Raw genomic sequence first — 18,741 nt, forward strand, 5'->3', positions numbered from 1 at the left:
CACGCTGCGCTGACCGGGGGGCCCCGCTCCAGTCCGGTCAGGGTTATCCCGGGAGACAGGAGGACAGATGAACAAGATGAGTGTGGGTGGCCTGGGGACCCTGTGATTCTCCCTGGAGACACACTGGGGCAATGCGGGTGGGTGGGGAGCTGGTAGAACTGCCTTTTCTGGTTTCCTTCCCTGCAGCCCTTCATCTGGAGAGACAGGCTCTGCTACAGCCACAAGTGGTTAACGTGCAGAGGGGCTGATGGTCGGGGCTGGGGCCTTCGGGAGGAGCCCCCTATTCTGAAGGTTGCAGGCTCCAGCACAGGGAGGTCAGACCCCAGTGTCTGGTCCGCCTCAGCTGGGGGAGTGGAGGGCAGGCTGAACACAGACCCTGTGGCATCTGAACACAACCAGAGACGAGTTTATTGTCACTCAGTAAACTCCTGGGGAGCACTTACATGTGTGTAAGACAAAGCTGAATGAGGCACGGGTTCTGTCCCAGGGAGCTTAGAGCCCAGTGAAATTAAGCCGCGGGTAATTGATTCCTTCACAGCCTGTCCCTATAGCTCCTCTCAACTGCTCTCTCTCCACTCTTCCTCTTGATCCACCCACCCACCCATCCATCCATCCACCCATCCACCACCCATCCACCCATCCACCCATCCACCCACCCATCCACCCACCCACCCATCCACCCATCCATCCATCCATCCACCCACCCACCCACCTACCCACACACCCGCCCACCCATCCGTCCACCCATCCATCCATCCACCCACCCATCCACCCATCCATCCATCCATCTACCCACCCACCCACCCATCCACCCACCCATCCATCCATCCACCCACCCACCCACCTACCCACACACCGGCCCACCCATCCGTCCACCCATCCATCCATCCATCCATCCATCCATTCATCCACCCACCCATACACTCACCCATCCATCCATCCATCTACCCACCTGCTCATACATCCGTCCACCTATCCATCCATCCACCCACCCACCCACCGACCCATACACCTGCCCATCCATCCATCCACCCATCCATCCATCTACACACCCACCCACCCACCCATCACCCATACATCCACCCACCCATCACCCATACATCCACCCACCCACCCACCCACCCATCCACCCACCCATCCACCCATCCACCCATCCACCCATCCATGCATGTGTCAGAGCCCTTACCACACTGACTCAGCATTGTGGGCTGATGTCCTGTCTCCTCCTCCAAAAGCAGTCAGAGATTGTGTACTCAGCAATTAGTACATGGCCTGGCACTCAGTAAGTGCTCAGTAAAAGTTTGTTGAATGAATAAATAAAAGCATGATTGACTATAATATGACACAGTGTGAGATAAGTGCCATCAGAGGTGTTTTATGTCTCTTGTTCACCATTAAATCTCAGAGTCTGGAGCATAGCAGTTGCTCAATAAACATTAACATTAAAATGAAGAAGCAGGGAGTTCCCTAGTTGCCTAGTGGTTAGGATTCCGAGCTTTCACTGCCTTGGCCTGGGTTCCATCCTGGGTTGGGGATCTAGATCCCGCAAGCCATGAGGCGTGGCCAAAAAAAAAGAAAAAGAAAAAGAAAAAGAAAATGAATGAATGAGTAGAACTACGGGGAGTTCCAAGAGGAAAACTGTTAGGTCCTGCTGGCGAAAGGGGCCCAAGAACAGAGAAGAAAATTCTGCAAGGCTTTCCGGTGGTGGATTAGCTGAAGGCCTCTGTGGTGGCCAGAGTGCTGTGAACCCCAGTCTTTGGGACCCACTGCAGAACTGGCCCTTCTCACCCGTGGCCTGTGGAGCTGTCCGTGCCTTGGATCATCAGGGAAATCTTCTGATGCTTGAAGTGGGGCGAGGAAGCCTGGAAGCGGGTTCTCCGCATCGCGGGTGAGCAGCGGACACGTCAGGGACCAGGCAGGAGGTCGCTAGAAGGCAGATGTTGCCTTAGTAGAAGCATTGCATCCAGAGGACAGGCCATTTCCTGAGAAGGGAGCGCAGGGTGAGCTGCAGAGGCTCTGTCAGGAGCGACAGTCTCGGGAGCAGCCCTCTCCCTGCCGGCTGCACCGGGACCAGGCCTGCTGTGGCCGAGGCCACCCCTACCCATTATCCTTATTTGCTCTGGTCACCTCTACCCTCCCGTGACTCCCTGTCCCCACCTAACCCTCTGGCTAGGCCCAGCCCTGGGGGCGCTGCTCCCCTGGTCTCAGACTTCTGCCCTCAGGGACAGAGCGGGGGTGGACAGGCATCCCCCCGCCTCAGGAGCCAGCAAGGCCACCTGCTTGCTGCGGCCCCAATTCAAGAAATTATCCTTGATTCTTCTGTACCCCTCACACCTCGTATTAATCCACTAGAAAGTTTTATCAGGCTTCAGAACTATTCCAAAGGTACCCAGTTCTCTCTGTCTTCACCCCTCACACCCCAGCCTTGGCCACGCTCATCCCCCACCTGCACTCCTAGCTCAGCCCTTCGACTGGAGTCCTGTCCCCTCTCCCCGCCACGAACACTGTTCAGAGTAGCCACAGCTCTTGTATTTAGTTATTGACGTAGAGTTGATTTACAACATTGTGTTAGTTTCAGGTGTACAGCATAGTGATTCAGTTACATATATATATATGTATTCTTTTCCATTATGGGTTATTATACGATACTGACTATAGTTCCCTGTGCTACACAGTAGGTCCTTGTGGCTTATCTATTCTATGTATAGTGGTTTGTATCTGTTAATTCCATATTCCTCCTTTGTGCCCCCCTCCGCCTCCCCGCTTCGGTAACTATAAGTTTGTTTTCTATGTCTGTGAGTCTGTTTCTGTTTTGTAAATATAAAAGTCTCTTGAAGGAAAAAATTTCCTGCATAGAATTCTATACCTAGCCCAGCAATTCACCAAGGGTGAGAGTGGGATATACATTTTCAGTTTTTAATAATCTCGAAAAAAGTTACCCCCACATTTTCTTTCTCAGAGACCTGCCCCACCAGTGACGGTCTGAACCCGTTTTGGTTCCTGGTCATTTTTTTTGTTTTGTTTTTTTTGTTTTTTGTGTTTTTTTGCGGTACGCGGGCCTCTCACTGCTGTGGTCTCTCCCGTTGCGGAGCACAGGCTCCGGACGCGCAGGTCCAGCGGCCATGGCTCACGGGCCCAGCCGCTCCGCGGCATGTGGGATCTTTCCAGACCGGGGCACGAACCTGTGTCCCCTGCATTGGCAGGCGGACTCTCAACCACTGCACCACCAGGGAAGCCCGGTTCCTGGTCATTTGAATGTGACCCCTTTCTCTGTACGTTAGAGAAGCTGGCAGGGTCTCCTTATACCTGGCGTTCTGAAAGTTAGCTATGCCATGCCTTTGTGTATTTCTATTTTCAAACACTGTCCTGTTCACTTGCTGTGCCCTTTGAACTTGGAAACTGAAGGATATTTCAGTTCAGTTTTGGGAAGTTTTCTTGGACTGTTTCAGTGATGATTTTCTTACTCCTATTTCCTCTCTTCTTTCTTCCAGGAACCCCTGTTTTTTAGAAGTTTAACTCTCCAGGACTAATTCCCTAATTTTCTTATTTTTTCTCTTGTATATTCTATCTCATTGCCTTTTAGCTCTACTTTCTGGAAGATTCTCTCCACTTTATTTTCTGTCTGTCGAGTTTATTATTTCTGCTTTCATGTGTATAATTTCCAAGAAAATTTTCTATTGCTACATAACAAACTACTCCAAAACTTAGAAATTTAAAAGAGCAATAGGGGCTTCCCTGGTGGCGCAGTGGTTAAGAATCGGCCTGCCAATGCAGGAGACACGGGTTTGAGCCCTGATCTGCTAGGATCCCACATGCTGCGGAGCAACTAAGCCCATGCGCCACAACTACTGAGCCTGTGCTCTAGAGCCCGCAACCACAACTATCGAGCCCGTGAGCTACAACTACTGGAGCCCGCGCACCTAGAGCCCGTGCTCTGCAACGAGAAGGCCGCGCACTGCAACGAAGAGTACTTGCCACGAGTAGAGAAAGCCTGTGCACAGTAACCAAGACCCAATGCAGCCAAAAATAAATAAATAATAAATAAATAGATAAACTTTATTGCCTCACAGTTTCTAGGGGTCGTGGAATCCTGGTGGGGTTTGGATAGGTGGGCTCAGGGTTGAGGTCTCTCATAAGGTTTCAGTCTAGATGTTGGCTGGAGGCTTGATGGGGCTGGAAGATGCATGTACCACGTTCTGTTCTTGTAAGTTGGGCTGCTTCTGGGCTTTCCCGCTGCTGTCTCAGCACACAGGAACCAGCTGAAAGAACTCCCAATGGCCGAGGCTGGGACGACCTGAACAGCAAAATACATAAAGTAGGATTAGAGCATAACCCAGTGTATACAGCAGGTATCCACACATCTATTCTGAGATAAATCAATGCTTGTCCCGTTGGATGGCCCTTGACCCCCAGCCCTGTGTTCCAACACTGTTGGTAATAGTGTGAGAAACGTCAGATGAATCCCAGCTGAGGAGCATTTTCCAAAATACCTAACCAGCAGTCCTCAAACTGTCAAGGTCATTAAAAACAAGGAAAGCCTGAGAAAATCTTATAGCCGGGGGAGCCTGAGAAGACGCGACCACTGAATGTCACGTGGTCCCTGGACAGGATCTTGGAACAGAAAATGGACATTAGGTAAAAACTAAGGGCATCTGCCTGCAGTACAGACTTGAGTCAGTAATCCTGTAGCAGGATTGGCTCATCCACTGCGAGAAATGTACCAACGTAAGATGCTGATAACAAGGGGCGACGCTGCACGCGGGGTACGTGGGAGCCCGGCATTATCTCTCAGTCTTTCTAGAAAGTTAAAATTATTCTAAATGCCACTCCTAGGCGAAAGTTTATTCCAAAAAAATGAAGGGAGGCCAGCGATATCCCTTTCAGTTTAATATCCCCACAACTTCCGATCACGCTTGAAATCTGCATCCTTTAGCCCGGCCCAGAGGCCACCGATTCCAGTCTCCCTGGGGCTCCTTGTGCAGGTCACGCCGGGTCTGGCGGGGGCTTCGCATCGACTGTTTCCTCTGCCTCCTAGTCTTTCCCTCTCAGTTTAAGTGACCCCTTCTCAGGGGTCCCCGACCTCCTCCTGTGAAGTAGCCACCAGTCCCCACAGGGATCCCAGCCGCCGCCGCGCCCTGGTGACTGTCCGATGTTCTTGTCGTTTTGCCTGTTGTCTGCCTCCGCCCGAGGACATGTAGATCCCACGAGACCGGGGCTGTAACCCCCAGGACCGAGAAAATCCGGCACGGGAAGGGCATTTGATTAATATTTGTTGAATGAAGACAGGATTTTCTGATGTTCTGCTCTCAGGTCCCGTTGCTCTGTTTCGTTTAGAAAATACGGTTGCTCAGTCCTGTTCCCGGGATGATCTGTCACCCCCTATTATTTACTGCCCTGTCTTCTCAGTTATCTTGTGATGTTGCCCTAGTCAGTGGTCTTCAAACTATGCTTAACAAAGTTCTAGTTGTTTCAGGGCCATTGCCATCAGGGAGAGGCTCTGGGGTGACACTGGGCAGGGCGGCTCGAGCCCGGGTCCATTCTCGCCCTGTCACCCGCCCCAACCCCAGCTCTGGGTCTCTTTGTTTTGTGTATTAGACTTTCCTACTGTAAACTCTCATCGAAGAGTTCTAAGGCTCAAGCAAGCGTGAAAACCCCTACACTGGATCATTTTAATTCCGAGCTAAAATCATTAAGGCTGTTGATTAGTACATGAAAGATGCCGACATCATTAGCAGGTAGGGAGATGCAAATCAAAACCACAACTTTACACCCACCAGGACGGCTATAGTCAAAAAGACAGGGAGCTTCCCTGGTGGCGCAGCGGTTGAGAGTCCGCCTGCTGCTGCGGGGGACACGGGTTCGTGCCCTGGTCCGGGAGGATCCCACATGCCGTGGGGCGGCTGGGCCCGTGAGCCATGGCCGCTGAGCCTGCGCGTCCGGAGCCTGTGCTCCGCGACGGGAGAGGCCACAACAGTGAGAGGCCCGTGTACCAAAAAAAAAAAAAAGCGTGCAGCCAGTTTGGAAGAGAATCTAGCAGTTCCTCAAAATGCTAAAGATCGCGTGTTTATGTGACCCAGCAATTCCACTCTCAAGCAAGAGAATTGAAAACATATGTTCACACAAAACCTTGTGCATGAATGTTCATAGCTGCATTATTCATAATAGGAAAAAATCCTTCCGTCGATAGATGGATTAAAAAAATGTGATCTATCCATACAATGGAATATTAGTCAGGCATTAAAATGGTACTAGTCCGCGCTACAACATGGACGAAACTTTTCTTTTTTTTTAAGATTTCTTTGATGTGGACCATTTTAAAAGTCTTTATTGAATTTGTTACAGTATTGCTTCTGTTTTATGTTTGGTTTTTTGGCCGTGATGCATGTGGGATCTTAGTTCTCCGGCCAGGCATCAAACCCGCACCCCCTGCATTGGAAGGAGAAGTCTTAACCACCGAACTGCCAGGGAAGTCCCGTGGACGAACTTTGAAAGCATTAAGCTAAATGAAAGAACTCAGTCGTAGAAGACCACGTGTTGTGTGATTGCATGGATAGGAAAAGTCCAGAACAGGCAAATGCACAGAAACAGGAGGTGGACTGATGAGTGGTTGCCCAGGCCTGGGTTGCGTGGTTGGGAAATGGGGAGTGACGGCTAATCTGCATGGGCGTTTCTTTCTGGGGTGATGAAAATATTCTAAACTTGATCGTGGGGATGGTCACATAATTCTATGAATATATTAAAAACCATTGCATCGTATGCGTGCAATGGGTGACTGCATGGTATGGGAGTCAGAGCTCAGTAAGGCGGTTTAGGAAGGTAATTGTCCACAGCACACGATGTGGGGCCTCAGTCCTCGTCTTCACGCCGTAAAGCGGCCCCGCGGCTGCGTGGCCCCGAGCTGACGAGCTGCCGTCACAGACTTGACTCTCCGTGAGAGACACGCTTTGTCTCTGCTCTATGTACCTGCAGCGCCTGCAACGGTGCTTCTGGGGCAATGTTTGCTGAATGAAGGACTGTTAAACTGCCCAGCCCCTTTCAGAAGAACCAGCCACCTGGACATGGGGAGGGAGGTCACCAGGCTGCCCCAGAGTGTCAGCTCTGTGGTCTGCCCTGGTGGCAGAGAGCCCGGGTCACACCCTTCCCAGGGGAGCCTGGATCCAGATCTGGGGACTGAGAGAGGCGGAGGTGCAAGCACCTGGCATCTTGGCCCAAAGTGGGCCAACCTGACGGGCGGTTCTCCTCCAGAGCTGTCCACTGGCGCTTGGCTTCCCCGGGCCCGGTCCTGCGTCCCCTCCCTTCTGTCCAGAAGGGTCAATCCCTGATCAAGTCCCTGTACTCCAGCTCGGTGTCAGCGTCTGCTTCCAGGGAACTCGGTCGGGAGTGGTCCAAGAAGCAGGGGATGAGATGGGGTTCGGGTCTGGGTGCCTCTCTGCCCAGCCAGCAACCAGGACGCCAGCGCGTGGGAAGCAGAGCAGTGGGAGCCCTTGGCACATGCTGGCGTAAGCCACGCTCCCCCACCGTGGTAAATCAGGAGGGCTGAGGCGCTGGCTCTGGGGAGTCGTTGTGGGAAGGCTTGAAGAGGAAGGGAGGTGACAGCTGTGACCCAGGCCGAGGGGGTGTGACGCAGATGCCACGCCGCACACACTGCTGGCCCCTCATTGTCACTCCCTGTCTTGATTCATCCACCTATAAAGTGGTGGAGATCCACTTGCAGAGGAGGTGATTCTCTCTGCTTTGAGGACCAAACAAGGGAAAGCACCTGGAACCTTCCAGCACGCTGAGGACGCTGGTGGATCCCCTCCCGGTGTCCGCCCTGTTGACCCGGTGTGACCGCCCCCTTTCAACCTCAGGTGCATCGCCATTTGGATAATAAGTTACCTTAACACGCCCTCGTTCAGTCCCTGAATTCTGCGCCTCAGCTGTGGCTGCCCCAACCTGCATGTAGGGAACTCTGGGACCTACGCAGCCCCATATTTTGCTAGATGGTCAGTCCGAGTTCCTGAGGACAGTCTGTCCTGCTCCCCGAAGGGCCCCATCCCCAACTGCAGGGCACCTCCAGAACATCCATGGCAGGCTTGCTGGGGGACTAGGACGAGGCCTCAGGGGCGGGGGTGCGGGCACTGTCTAGCGGGGCCGGAGGAGCTGTCCTGAGCCGGGCTGGCCCAGCCAGCCGTGGCCCTGATGGGTGGCCCGGCCACACCGGAGCTCCCCCCGTGTCACCACCCCAGCCAGCCTTCCCTCCCCTCCCTTTTGCTTTCCTCAGCCCTCAGTTTTATAAATTAAAACAAATGCTATCTTCACTTCAGATCTTCTTGTTCTTTGACCGCTGGGGTGCCTCATCCCCGTAAGAGCAAGGCCTTCGCGGTGCCGGACGGCGGACTTAGGGTCTGGGGCTGAGGACACTGGGTGAGGCCAGCACAGCTCCCACTTGCTCGGCATTTGCCAAACCCTTGCTGTGAGAGACCTGACCGCGCACCCCCGTCTCCCCGGTGGAACCTATGCTGTCCTTGCCCTCACTTTCCTGGGTGGAGACAGACGGAGGCTGGCAGCAGGGGCAGCCAGGCTGTCGGTGACCGTGCAGCCAGGGCTTGGGCCCTGCAGTGACCCCCGGCGCGGAAGCGCGGGGTGCAGGGCAGAGAGGAGCGTCATCGCGCTCCGGTCACTCAAAGGGACGGCGAGGGCTTCAGAGTGTCACTCGACCCCTCACCAGCATTAATTGAGTACCTACTGTGTGCAGGGCAGTGAGAAGGGCCCACTGGCAGCCCTCCCTTCTGGGTGAACAGGGCATCGCAGAGCAAGCCAGACGCTGGGTGCGGGGATGTGTGAGCCCCGCCGGGGCAGGGTGTGCAAGAGGGCGTGGGGGACTCCGCCGTGTGTAAAGCAAACACCTGACGGAGCGTTTGCCATGCGCCAGGCCCTGCGCCGGGGGTGGAGCGAGACTTGGGAGTGGGGAGGGGACATCCCAGGCAGCGGGACAGAGTACTGACCGAGGTGTCGGGGCACTGGGTCCCCCGGGGGCGGGGGATGGGGAGGCAGATGGGGACCAGCATCCCTTGTTCGCTGTGCTTTCCCTCGCGATGCTTCACAGACACTGCGTTTTAACAAATTGAAGGTTTGTGGCAGCCCTACATTGTCAGATGATGGTTAGTGTTTTTTTTTAACAAGAAAGTATTCTTTAATTTAAGTGTGTACATTGTTTTGTAGACGTAATGTACACTTAATAGAGCACAGGATAGTGTAAACATAACTTTTATAGGCCCTGGGAAACCAAAAACTGCGTGCGCCTCGCTCTACTGCGATATTTGCTTTAACGCAGTGGTCTGGAACCCAACCCGCAGTGTCTCCGAGGTTTGCACTTTACCCTGTAGCTGGAGGCTGCCTCAGCCTTCTGAACTATGAAGACCCCCTTTTCCAAAACAGTTGAAAAACCCTGTGGGCCCTTCACTTGGTAGGAGTTTGGCTTCCAGCATCTTCACAGTGAGAAATACACGGGCGTTTGTGCTTCTCCGGAGGCACCTGTCTCTCCCTTCACTCCCAAAATGTTTTCGCAGGTCTGTGTCCCTCACTCCCCTCTCGCTGCAGCCAGAGGGTCTTTCACACCTGCAGAGCTGGTGCTGGGGATCACACTCCAACCTACGACAGCTTTCCTTAGTCCTCGGGGTCGAGCGCAAGCTCTGTACCCCAGCTCAGGGGGCCCTGTGGGATCTGAAATTCGCCCGCCTCCCCGGCCTCCCGTGCCCTTTCCCCGTCTCTGCTCCGATCACTCTGGCCTTTATGTACAGACAAACTGCTCTGCACGGGCGCACGTGGCGTCCGAGTCCTACTGCCCTGTGCACTTCTTGTCCGCACTGGCAGCCCCCTGCTTCACTGCGTGATGGTGCAGGGAAGCGGGGGTCCGGCCTGCTTTCCCGGATCCCCACACCCACACTCACGTGCATCCCTAAGCCGTGGGAGGAAGGGGGCAGGGGACGACGGCAGGTGGCACCCGTCCCTCAGGCTGTGTGGGGCTGTTCCCACCTCCTGCCCCTGCCCCGAGGTGTGGGGAGAGTCACCTCCGGCTGTGAAACTGGGCCTGGGCCAAGGCCCCACCTGGTGTGAACGGAGGTGAGGCAGATGTCAGCCTTGGCCTCCTGGACTCTGTTTGAGCTTCTAGGGGGCCTGTGTTGGCTGGGGCGGGCGGGGGCGGGGAGGAGGAGGAGGCAGAGTCCCGAGGGCCTGACCTGCGCTGCACAGGGACCCCTACCCCCTGCCCACGTGGCCGCCGAGTCCTGAAGGTGACTCGGTCCTGGGCCCGAGGGAGGTGGCTTCCCAGGGCACCGTGCCCTCCTTCTCCCTGGCAAACTTCTCTTTCTGCACCCAAGGTCGAGGCAGATGGGGATGCTCTCAGAGGAGGCCTGTTTGGGGGGCCCAGGGGCCCAGGGTAAGACCTGAGCCCAGGCTCTGTTGCAAGAGGAGGCCAGTCCCTGGCCCTTAACAGGCCAGATAGACCGGCTGGGCCCCTGGGCTGAATTTCTTAGCCCTGATCCAGCCTGAGAGATCCTGCTTCGGGGAGGTCCCACCTGTCTGCTGTCTCTCCCCAGACTTCGAGGAGGGGCCCTGGGGGCCTGGGAGTGTAGTCTGGGGATGGGAGGGGCCCTGGGGGCCTGGGAGGGAAGACACACGGCTTCCCCAGCGGCTCCCAGCAGCCTGAAGATCTGTTGTTCTAGAACCCGATAACTGCCTGGGCTGGGCCAAGATAAGAGGCAGCTGTTTGAAGTCCAGAGAGATAACGGCTTTAGAGAAAGTTGATAAGGGCAGTGAGATGCCCTGGGTTAGGCTCACCAGGCTTGCCTGTTTGCCTCTTGCCAGTTTCCACAGCCAGCACTCCACCCTGGAGCCCAGCACGGCTGGAGCTCAGTGTCACCGGTCCCATCAGTCCCGGTGTTGGCATCCCGGCCTGCAGGGCTCTGCTCTTGCCCCGCAGGGCAGCTCTGGCGGCTGGCATCGCCTTTCCGACCTCGTTTCTTTGCTACCCATTGGGCCTCCTTCCCAAGTGGACTCACTCACACATTCATTCACTTAACACGTATTTCATGGGTGCCCGCTTCGTGCCGGCACAGTTCTGGGCCGGAGATACAGTGGGGAAGCCGCCAGGCAAGTCTCTTCTCTCGCAGGGCTTATGCTCTGGGTGTCGGGGACAATAACGCAGTGATTTCAGGGAGTGGTGGGTGCAGTGGGGGAAATGGTAGGAGGATGCAGTGCAGGGGAACAAGGGGAGATGACCAGGTGGCTGTGGATATGGTGGTCGGGATGGCCTTTCTGCAGAGCCCTGGAGGATAAGGAGCTGTGAAGGGCAAACTTTTCTGGAGAGGAGAGAGCGAGTGCAAAGGCCCTGGGGTAGGAGCGAGTGCTATCATCTGGGGGACAAACAAGCAGGGCGGGGGGGACGGGGGGCAAGAGGAGTGGACAGTGGTGGCAGGCAGATGCCTCTGAACGCAGCCGGGTGGGCCCAGGCGAGGAGTTTGTTATTATATGCAGACTGGGAAGCCGTGGGCAGTCGGATCAGAGGGAATCTGACTTACGCTGTGAAAACTCACTTTGGCTGCTGTGCAGAGATGGGGCGGGAGGGGCAGGCATGGGAGGCTCTGCTCTCACATCTGTTAACTTTTTTTTCGGTACGCGGGCCTCTCACCGCCGTTGTGGCCTCTCCCGTTGCAGAGCACAGGCTCCGGACGCGCAGGCTCAGCGGCCATGGCTCACGGGCCCAGCCGCTCCGCGGCATGTGGGATCTTCCCGGACCGGGGCACGAACCCGTATCCCCTGCATCGGCAGGCGGACTCCCAACCACTGCGCCACCAGGGAAGCCCCAAACATCTGTTAACCTTGAGCAAGACTTGGCCTCTCGGGGCCTCTGTTTTCACAGGTCTAAAATGCAGCTTATTCAACCTGCCTTTCCTGAGCCCCTGCTGTGCCCCGGTGCCACTGTGGGTAGAGGCAGGTGAACGGGGCAGGCTTGGCCCTCCGCCCTCATGGGGCTTATGTTCTAACGAGGGAGGATGAGGCTGAAAGCCAGCCAACCTGCAGGGAGGGCCCTGAGGCTGCAGGAATAAGAGTGGACACTCGGAAGAGGTGACCAGGTGTGGTCAGGAAAGACCTTGGAGGAGACGACGTCAGCCGGAGACCAGGTGCCACCGGAAGGGCCTCCAGTCGCGGGGTCTGGGGAGGGGAGGGGCTCGAGGGGTGACAGCCGAACCCGCTTCCCTGGGCTTCGGGGGTGCTCGACACAGACCAGCGTTTATGAGGGCGGCTAACTCGCAGGGGGCTGGGAAGGCTTGACTTCCTAAGCTGATTGGATGTGGGGACTTGGGGAACAGGAAGGGTCTAGAAGGTGCCCAGGGCTCTGGCTCTCCGGGAAGTGGGAGCTCTTTAGCCAAGCACTGCGTCCCAGCCCCTAACCACAGGCTGCCCTCGCCTGGGCCCTATCTCCTTCCGAGGCATTGTGAGATCCTCCCCTGCACAGGGCCTGCTCCTGCCGCTTCCTGCACAGCCCCTCGGCCCAGGCCCGGGCCTGTCCTCAGAGCCTGGGGGCCCTGCCCGCAGCCCCTCCGCACCCTCCCACCGAGGCTCCCCAGCACGGGTGCAGACCGGGGACTCTCTGAGGCCACTCCACCTTCTCCCCAGCACCCGTCCTCACCTCTCTGGAGGTTTTGATGTAACCTCGGGGCGTTGCTCTGGACCTAAGTGTTTACTCCCATCCCAGTCTGTCCCCCTTATCTATTCCATCTCTGCTGGATTGTAAGCTTCCTCAGGGGAGGGACTGGGAGGTCCTGAGCCCAGGTGGCAGCTGCTGGCAGGGAGACAAGTCACAGAGACAGAGCAGGGACCCAGGTCTGTGGCCCACGAGCTGAAGACCTAACGTCCAGCCTCAGCTGCGCCCGTGAACTTGTGGAGTGACCTCTCCTCTCTGAGCCTCGGTCTCCCGTCCTGTGCTCGGGGCTGGGTCAGTGATTGTCATATATTCTGAAATACCAGCAACATCTGTGGATCTCCCTAGGGTGATGAACAGATGCACAAAACTTTGCATGTGAAAGGAGGAGCAGGGTCACGAGCTCTCCATCTGTCTGTCAGGCTTCTTCCCCTCTGATCATGCGACTTTCCTGGCCCAGGGAGCCTCCAACCTGGAAGGAAGGACCGGCTTTAATCCCCACGTGACCTAGGACTGGTTTTTGTTGGGTTCTTAAAAAAGTCACGTGGGCTTCGTTGATGGGGGTAGAGGCGGAATGTGTGGTCTGTATCTCGTGTGTCCTCAGCCTTGGCCTCGGCCTGGACGTGCCCCCGGGTGCTGGCTGGGCGGTTCCCATGTGGGCAATGCAGGGGAACGTGGGGTGGAGCAGAGACAGGGGCGGGAGGAAGCCGGGCTGGAGGCTGCCAGCCAGAGGGCTGCAGAGTGGGGGGTGGAAGAGACTCAGCTGTGTTTCTGGGCAGGGAGTCAGCCGGTGCCAAAGCAAGTGAGGGGAAGAGGCCCCAGTGGGCTGAGGCCCGCCCCCCTCGACTGAGTATCTGGGGGCAGGGGTAGCCTTGGGCCAAGCCAGGCCCCACCTTTCTCACCAGCTAGTGCCTCTCTGCACGTTCACACCCAAGGCGCTGGCAGGGGCTGTAACCTGAGCGCCGGATGCCAGGAGGGGACCCACCCGGCCCCCCACCCGGCCCCCCACCGGCTCCCTGCCACTCCAAGGCTCATGCAGGCCTGGCCCAGGGAGGAAAGGGTGTCCTCGGAGGGGGCAGGTAAGGATTAAGGGCTCGTGACAGGCTGTCGGGGTGAGGACAGCACCCTGGTCCCCGCCCCCGCCCCCCCACCCCCCACCCCCCCCCACCCGGCTGCAGTGCCCTTTGATCCAGCCTCTGAAGGCCTGATTATGAGACACAGCCCATGTTTCCACAGAAGGGAGGACAATTGTTTGCAGCCCAGACAAAGGACTCTTTGTACAGCCCTGGGACCCGCTGGGGGAGAGGAAGGAGGCGCCCTGGGCGGGGAGGGGGGCTGGGCAGGGCAGCGCTGGGCGGGGCTCCCACCCGTCCTGCCCCTGGCGGGCAAAGGGCATCTTTGTGCCCACTGCCTGCCCCGGGGGCACGCCCAGACCCGTGCGGGGTGGGAGGGGGCTGAGGGGCCCAGTCTCTGTCCCTGTGGGCGCTGGCCTTGGGGCGCTGAGCCGCCCCCTCCATCGGCGGGGGGAGGGCGGGCTCCCTGTGGCCAGGTTCCCACAGCTGAGCGCACAGGTACGAGGCTAGGGGGTGGGGGACTGGGGTGCAGAGTGCCGGCTTAGGAGCGCCTGGAGGACCCTGGAAACGGGAAAGAGAAGGGGGCTGCTGGGGGTGTAACTCTTCAGCGGACTTCACCACCTGCTCTCAAATCCTCCCTGGGGCCTGGGCGTGGACCACCTGCAGATGGTGCAAGACAAAATCAGGCTGTCGCTGAGTCTGGCCGCCCCTGTCCAGCTCTGCCCAGCCCCGCTGTGCCTGCACCCCCACGTTTGTTGGTTCAATCCAGCCCGTTCACTCCCTGCCATCCCTCTGTCCATGTGTGACCAGACCTGGGTCGGTCCTGGCCCTACACCGGCCTCCCCGTCAGGGGCAGCTGTAGGGCGGGGGGCCGGGCTTGGAATCCTATTGGGATTGCAGAGACCAGAATGTGGCTCATTTCGGGGGGAAGATAAGTAGACAGTGCCCAATGCCCACTCCCTAGATATCACCAGCACGGCCTGCTGGTGACACAGAGTTCACTGCTCACCTGGAGAAACAGCGAGACGACCACCTCAGTGGGGTGGGGGGCTGCGACCAGCGTGGAAGTTTGGTTTAAGATTTAAGACCGGCGTTTCAAGGCCAGGGGCCTGGAGCAGACCTGGGTAAGGACTGGTGGAAACAGCCAGACAAGTATTTCTGAAGCAAAGGACTCAAAGACTTTGAGGGAGCATGTGTCGGCAAGTCGACGGGTCTTCTGGGAAGCTCCGCTAGTGAACGAGCTAGTGAACGAGCAGGGCTTTTCCCTGCACTGGTAGTGTCGTGCTGGCCAGACGGTGAGAGCGCAGAGTCCGTGTTGGTGTGACCTGATCACAGGCGTGGGGCAGGTGGTCTCTGCCTTAGGGGTAGGTTTAGGGCCTCAGCTCTCCAGGGTTCGGGGTGGGAAGTGGTCCTGCCCAGCAGTGGCCCGGCTCCCAGAAGCAGGCAGAGCGCTGGGGGACAGGAACTCTAGGTGACCCAGGAGAGGCCGAGGCTGGGGCTTGTGGGCTGGAACCAGGCCCGCAGGTGCCAAACCAGTCCCTGCCCAGGGACACGGGCATGTTGACTTTGGCAGCCCCTCCCTGGGCCTCCTCCCACCCCAGAAGGGCCTGAAACTGACACTGGGCCTGTCGGGGGCTGGAGACGTTCCCAGCCCGGTCCTGCAGGCGGCCGCCCTGGCAGAGCAAAGCTGGCAAGCGGCTGTGGGGAGGGGCTGGCCCCGGGCCCAGCTGGTTGAGGCCCGCGCTGGGGGCAGCGGGACCACACGCGCGACCTCTTCTTGGTCCCCGACTGAAGACTCCGACCGACAAGGCCGGGGGAGAAGAGGCGAGCTTCGGAGGCATCAGCTGTCACCCTCTGGGGAGCTCGTGGCAGAGCTGGGGTCTAGGTGCGCACCCACGATCCAGCACCGCAGACCGTCTCACAGATGGAGAACCCGGGGCCTGGGGTCTTCAGCAGCTTGGGCGGGCGGCTGGGATGGGATGCAAAGTCAGACTCTGGGTCTCCAAAGGCCAGCTCTGCCGTGCCATTGGCCGCATCCCCCCGGTCCCCAAGACCTCGGCCCGCAGAACCCGGAGGGGAGCGGGGATCACTCCTGTCTTGGCGACCTCGGGGGTAGAGGGAGAAGAGAGAGAGAGGGCAGCTTGTCCACAGGGACGGGCAGGAGTCCAGACGAGGGGAAGGATGGAAGTGGGGTGGGGTGGGCATGCGCACCTGTAGGACGCGAATGACGCTCCAGCTCAAAACTCTCCTTCATCTCGGTCGTCCTTCTCGGGAAGAGATGGGGACAGTGGGATGCAGACCCAAGAGAGCCAGCAAAGGGCAGGGATGGGCAGAGCCACGTGCAGAGCTGGGGCAGCGACTTCAGGGAGAGGTCAGTGGGAAGACAGGGCGGGGGGACAGAGGAGCAGGGCGGTGCGGGCGGGTGGGATGGCGCCAGATGGATCCGTTCTCCTCCGGGTCAGCACCCCACAATGTCCTCAGGCCCTCCAGCTGGTGGCCATGGCGACGGCTGGCCCAGGACTTTGTGTCCGGCCTCTGCTGCCCATGGGTGGTCCTCTGGCCAAGCCTTGGCCTCTCACAAGCTGAGAGATGCGGTGGGATGGGCAGGGGTCTAGGGGTCAGAGACGCTGATGGGAGGAGCGGGTGGGGGGCCCTGGGGGGGCCCAGGCTCTGGGCAGCAGGATATGAGGTCTGGCAGACCAGCGGGGGACTTTCTGTCTGGGGATGGGCAACCCTAGTTTCAGACAAAGAGGAAGCCTGGCTTCTACGAACCCCCGAGGGCCACCCTTCTCGCTGAGGCCGGTTGAGGGTGAGGGAGAGCAAGGGAGGGGAGGGGAGCATGGGAGCTTTCTCAGGGCCCCGGATTCCACCTTCGCTCCACACCCTCTCTCATCTGAGCCTCAGTCTTCCCAAAGGGACTTAATTATAATAAGAAAAATCAGAGCAGCTACTGTGTACTGAAAACCCACCTGGGCCGGACGCTCGATTACATGCCATATTTTAACTTTATCTCTAAAGTTTGCAACGACCTGGCAAGTTAGGTTTTTTTTAAAATATTTATTTATTATTTGGCTGCATCGGGTCTTAGCTGCGGCACGTGGGCTCTTCGAGGCATGAGGGCTTCTCTCTAGCTGTGGCGCACAGGCTGCCGAGCACGCGGGCTTAGTTGCCCCGCGGCGTGTGGGATCTTAGTTCCCGGATCAGGGATCGAACCCCGCGTCCCCTGCATTGGAAGGTGGATTCCTAACCACTGGAGCACCAGGGATGTCCCCAATTAGGTATTCTTGTACCCACTTTTCAACTGCGGAAATTGAGTCCCAGAGAAGTTACGTGACTTTCTCTCTTGGCCTAGGATTCCTTTAAAGCCCATGGGTCCTGGCTGGGGCTGGTCCTTCCCCCAAGGCCCGTCCATCCTTCCCGGCCGCACTGGGCCTGCGGGTGGCCACCCCCAGCTTCAGCTGCCCCGGCCTGTGTTCTCTCCCCGTGTCCCCATCCCCTGGCTGTTCTGAGCTTCCCCTCCAGACCACTGCTTCCCTCCTTCTAGGTCTTTCCATTTCAACAGCTGAAACTCTTGACCCCTGAACAGTCTACTTGCTCAACCCGCCCCTTCCTGAGGCTCCTCCCAGGACCTGTGGCCGCCCTGAGGGCCCCGCTGACCGTCCTGACCTCCAGGCACCATGCCCCACCCCCAACTCAATAAGTTCCCCCTCCCCCGCCCACGGGCCTCCCAGAGGCCCCTCCCCTCAGCTCTGCCATCTCTCCCCTGTTTGTCACCGCCTCCACCACCTGCTGGTTTCTTGGCCTCATTCTTTATGGATTTGGGGGCCTGCTCTGGGATCTCTCATCCTGCCATTATTTGGGTGATTTCATAGACCACGGAGAAACGCCATCCACCCAGTAACCTCCTCGTTCCTTGCCCTCGGCTCCGAAAGTCTTCCCTCCACCGTACGTCAGCTGCCCAGCTCCGGAACCACATCCTGTATTTTGTCATTACTAGGAACTGCCCTGCTGCTTAAATCTTGTATTCAAATGTCCCGTGACCACCCCTCCCCCACATAGTTCTGAAACCTCCAGACTCTGCATCTATCTGCAACTTTCTGCTTCTGTCCTTCCAAATCCAACGCAGACCCTCGGCCTGTCACTCCAGCCCCTCCGAGCCCCTTGTCCTCAGCTAGCCTTTTGCCTAAGTCTTAAGTGTTCTTAACTGCAGACAGTAGCATCTGTTCTATGTTAAGCAAAAGGGGATCTTTTGGCCGATAAAGATGGCTCCCAGGACTGTTGGGAGGGCCCAGATCAGAGTCCCGGCTCAGCTTCCAGGGAAGACCTGTCCAGAGCACATCCACGTATCAGGCCCTGTGGAGAAGCTGTGTCAGCCGAGGGCTGCCGCCTGCGGGGCCCCGTCTGCATCCACCAGCCAGCGCAGGTCTGCGAGGAGCTTCTCCACGTCAGGAGAAGGACTGGCCCTCGGTCTTTACTTCAGATGCTTTAGTATTGCTCTGCTTTCAAGAACACGCGTTATTTTTATCATTAGAACCGATTTCAAGCAGCTTTGCCCGTTGTAACCTCTTTCTGTATCCAGTGCGACTTCTTCCACTCGGCACTTCTGCCCAGCGCGCCGCGGTTGCCCGCTACCCGGTTTCCAGCCTCCAGCCACGTGCCTGTTCCCCAGTCCCTCCGACCTGCCTTCCATTCTGCAGCCCCCTGTGCCCCTGACCTCAGCACTCTTCCCTCGGGCCCTCTGCGGCTCCCCACTGCCCTCGGGACCGAGCCTGGATCCTGAGCGCCGACCTCTCTGACCTCCTCCGCACGCCCCCTGCCATCTAACTCCTGGGAGCTTGTCGATCCCCTCTCCTGGCTCTGGGCTTTTGTAATTACATGCCCTCTGCTGGGAAGGCTCATCTTTGCCTGATGAATTCCTATCCTACCCTATGGAGGTGTCACCTTAGCCGGCACCTCTTCCAGGAAACACTCCCTGACCACACC

The sequence above is a fragment of the Delphinus delphis genome, chromosome 1 (assembly GCF_949987515.2).
Source record: "Delphinus delphis chromosome 1, mDelDel1.2, whole genome shotgun sequence".
In the NCBI taxonomy this organism is placed as follows: domain Eukaryota; kingdom Metazoa; phylum Chordata; class Mammalia; order Artiodactyla; family Delphinidae; genus Delphinus; species Delphinus delphis.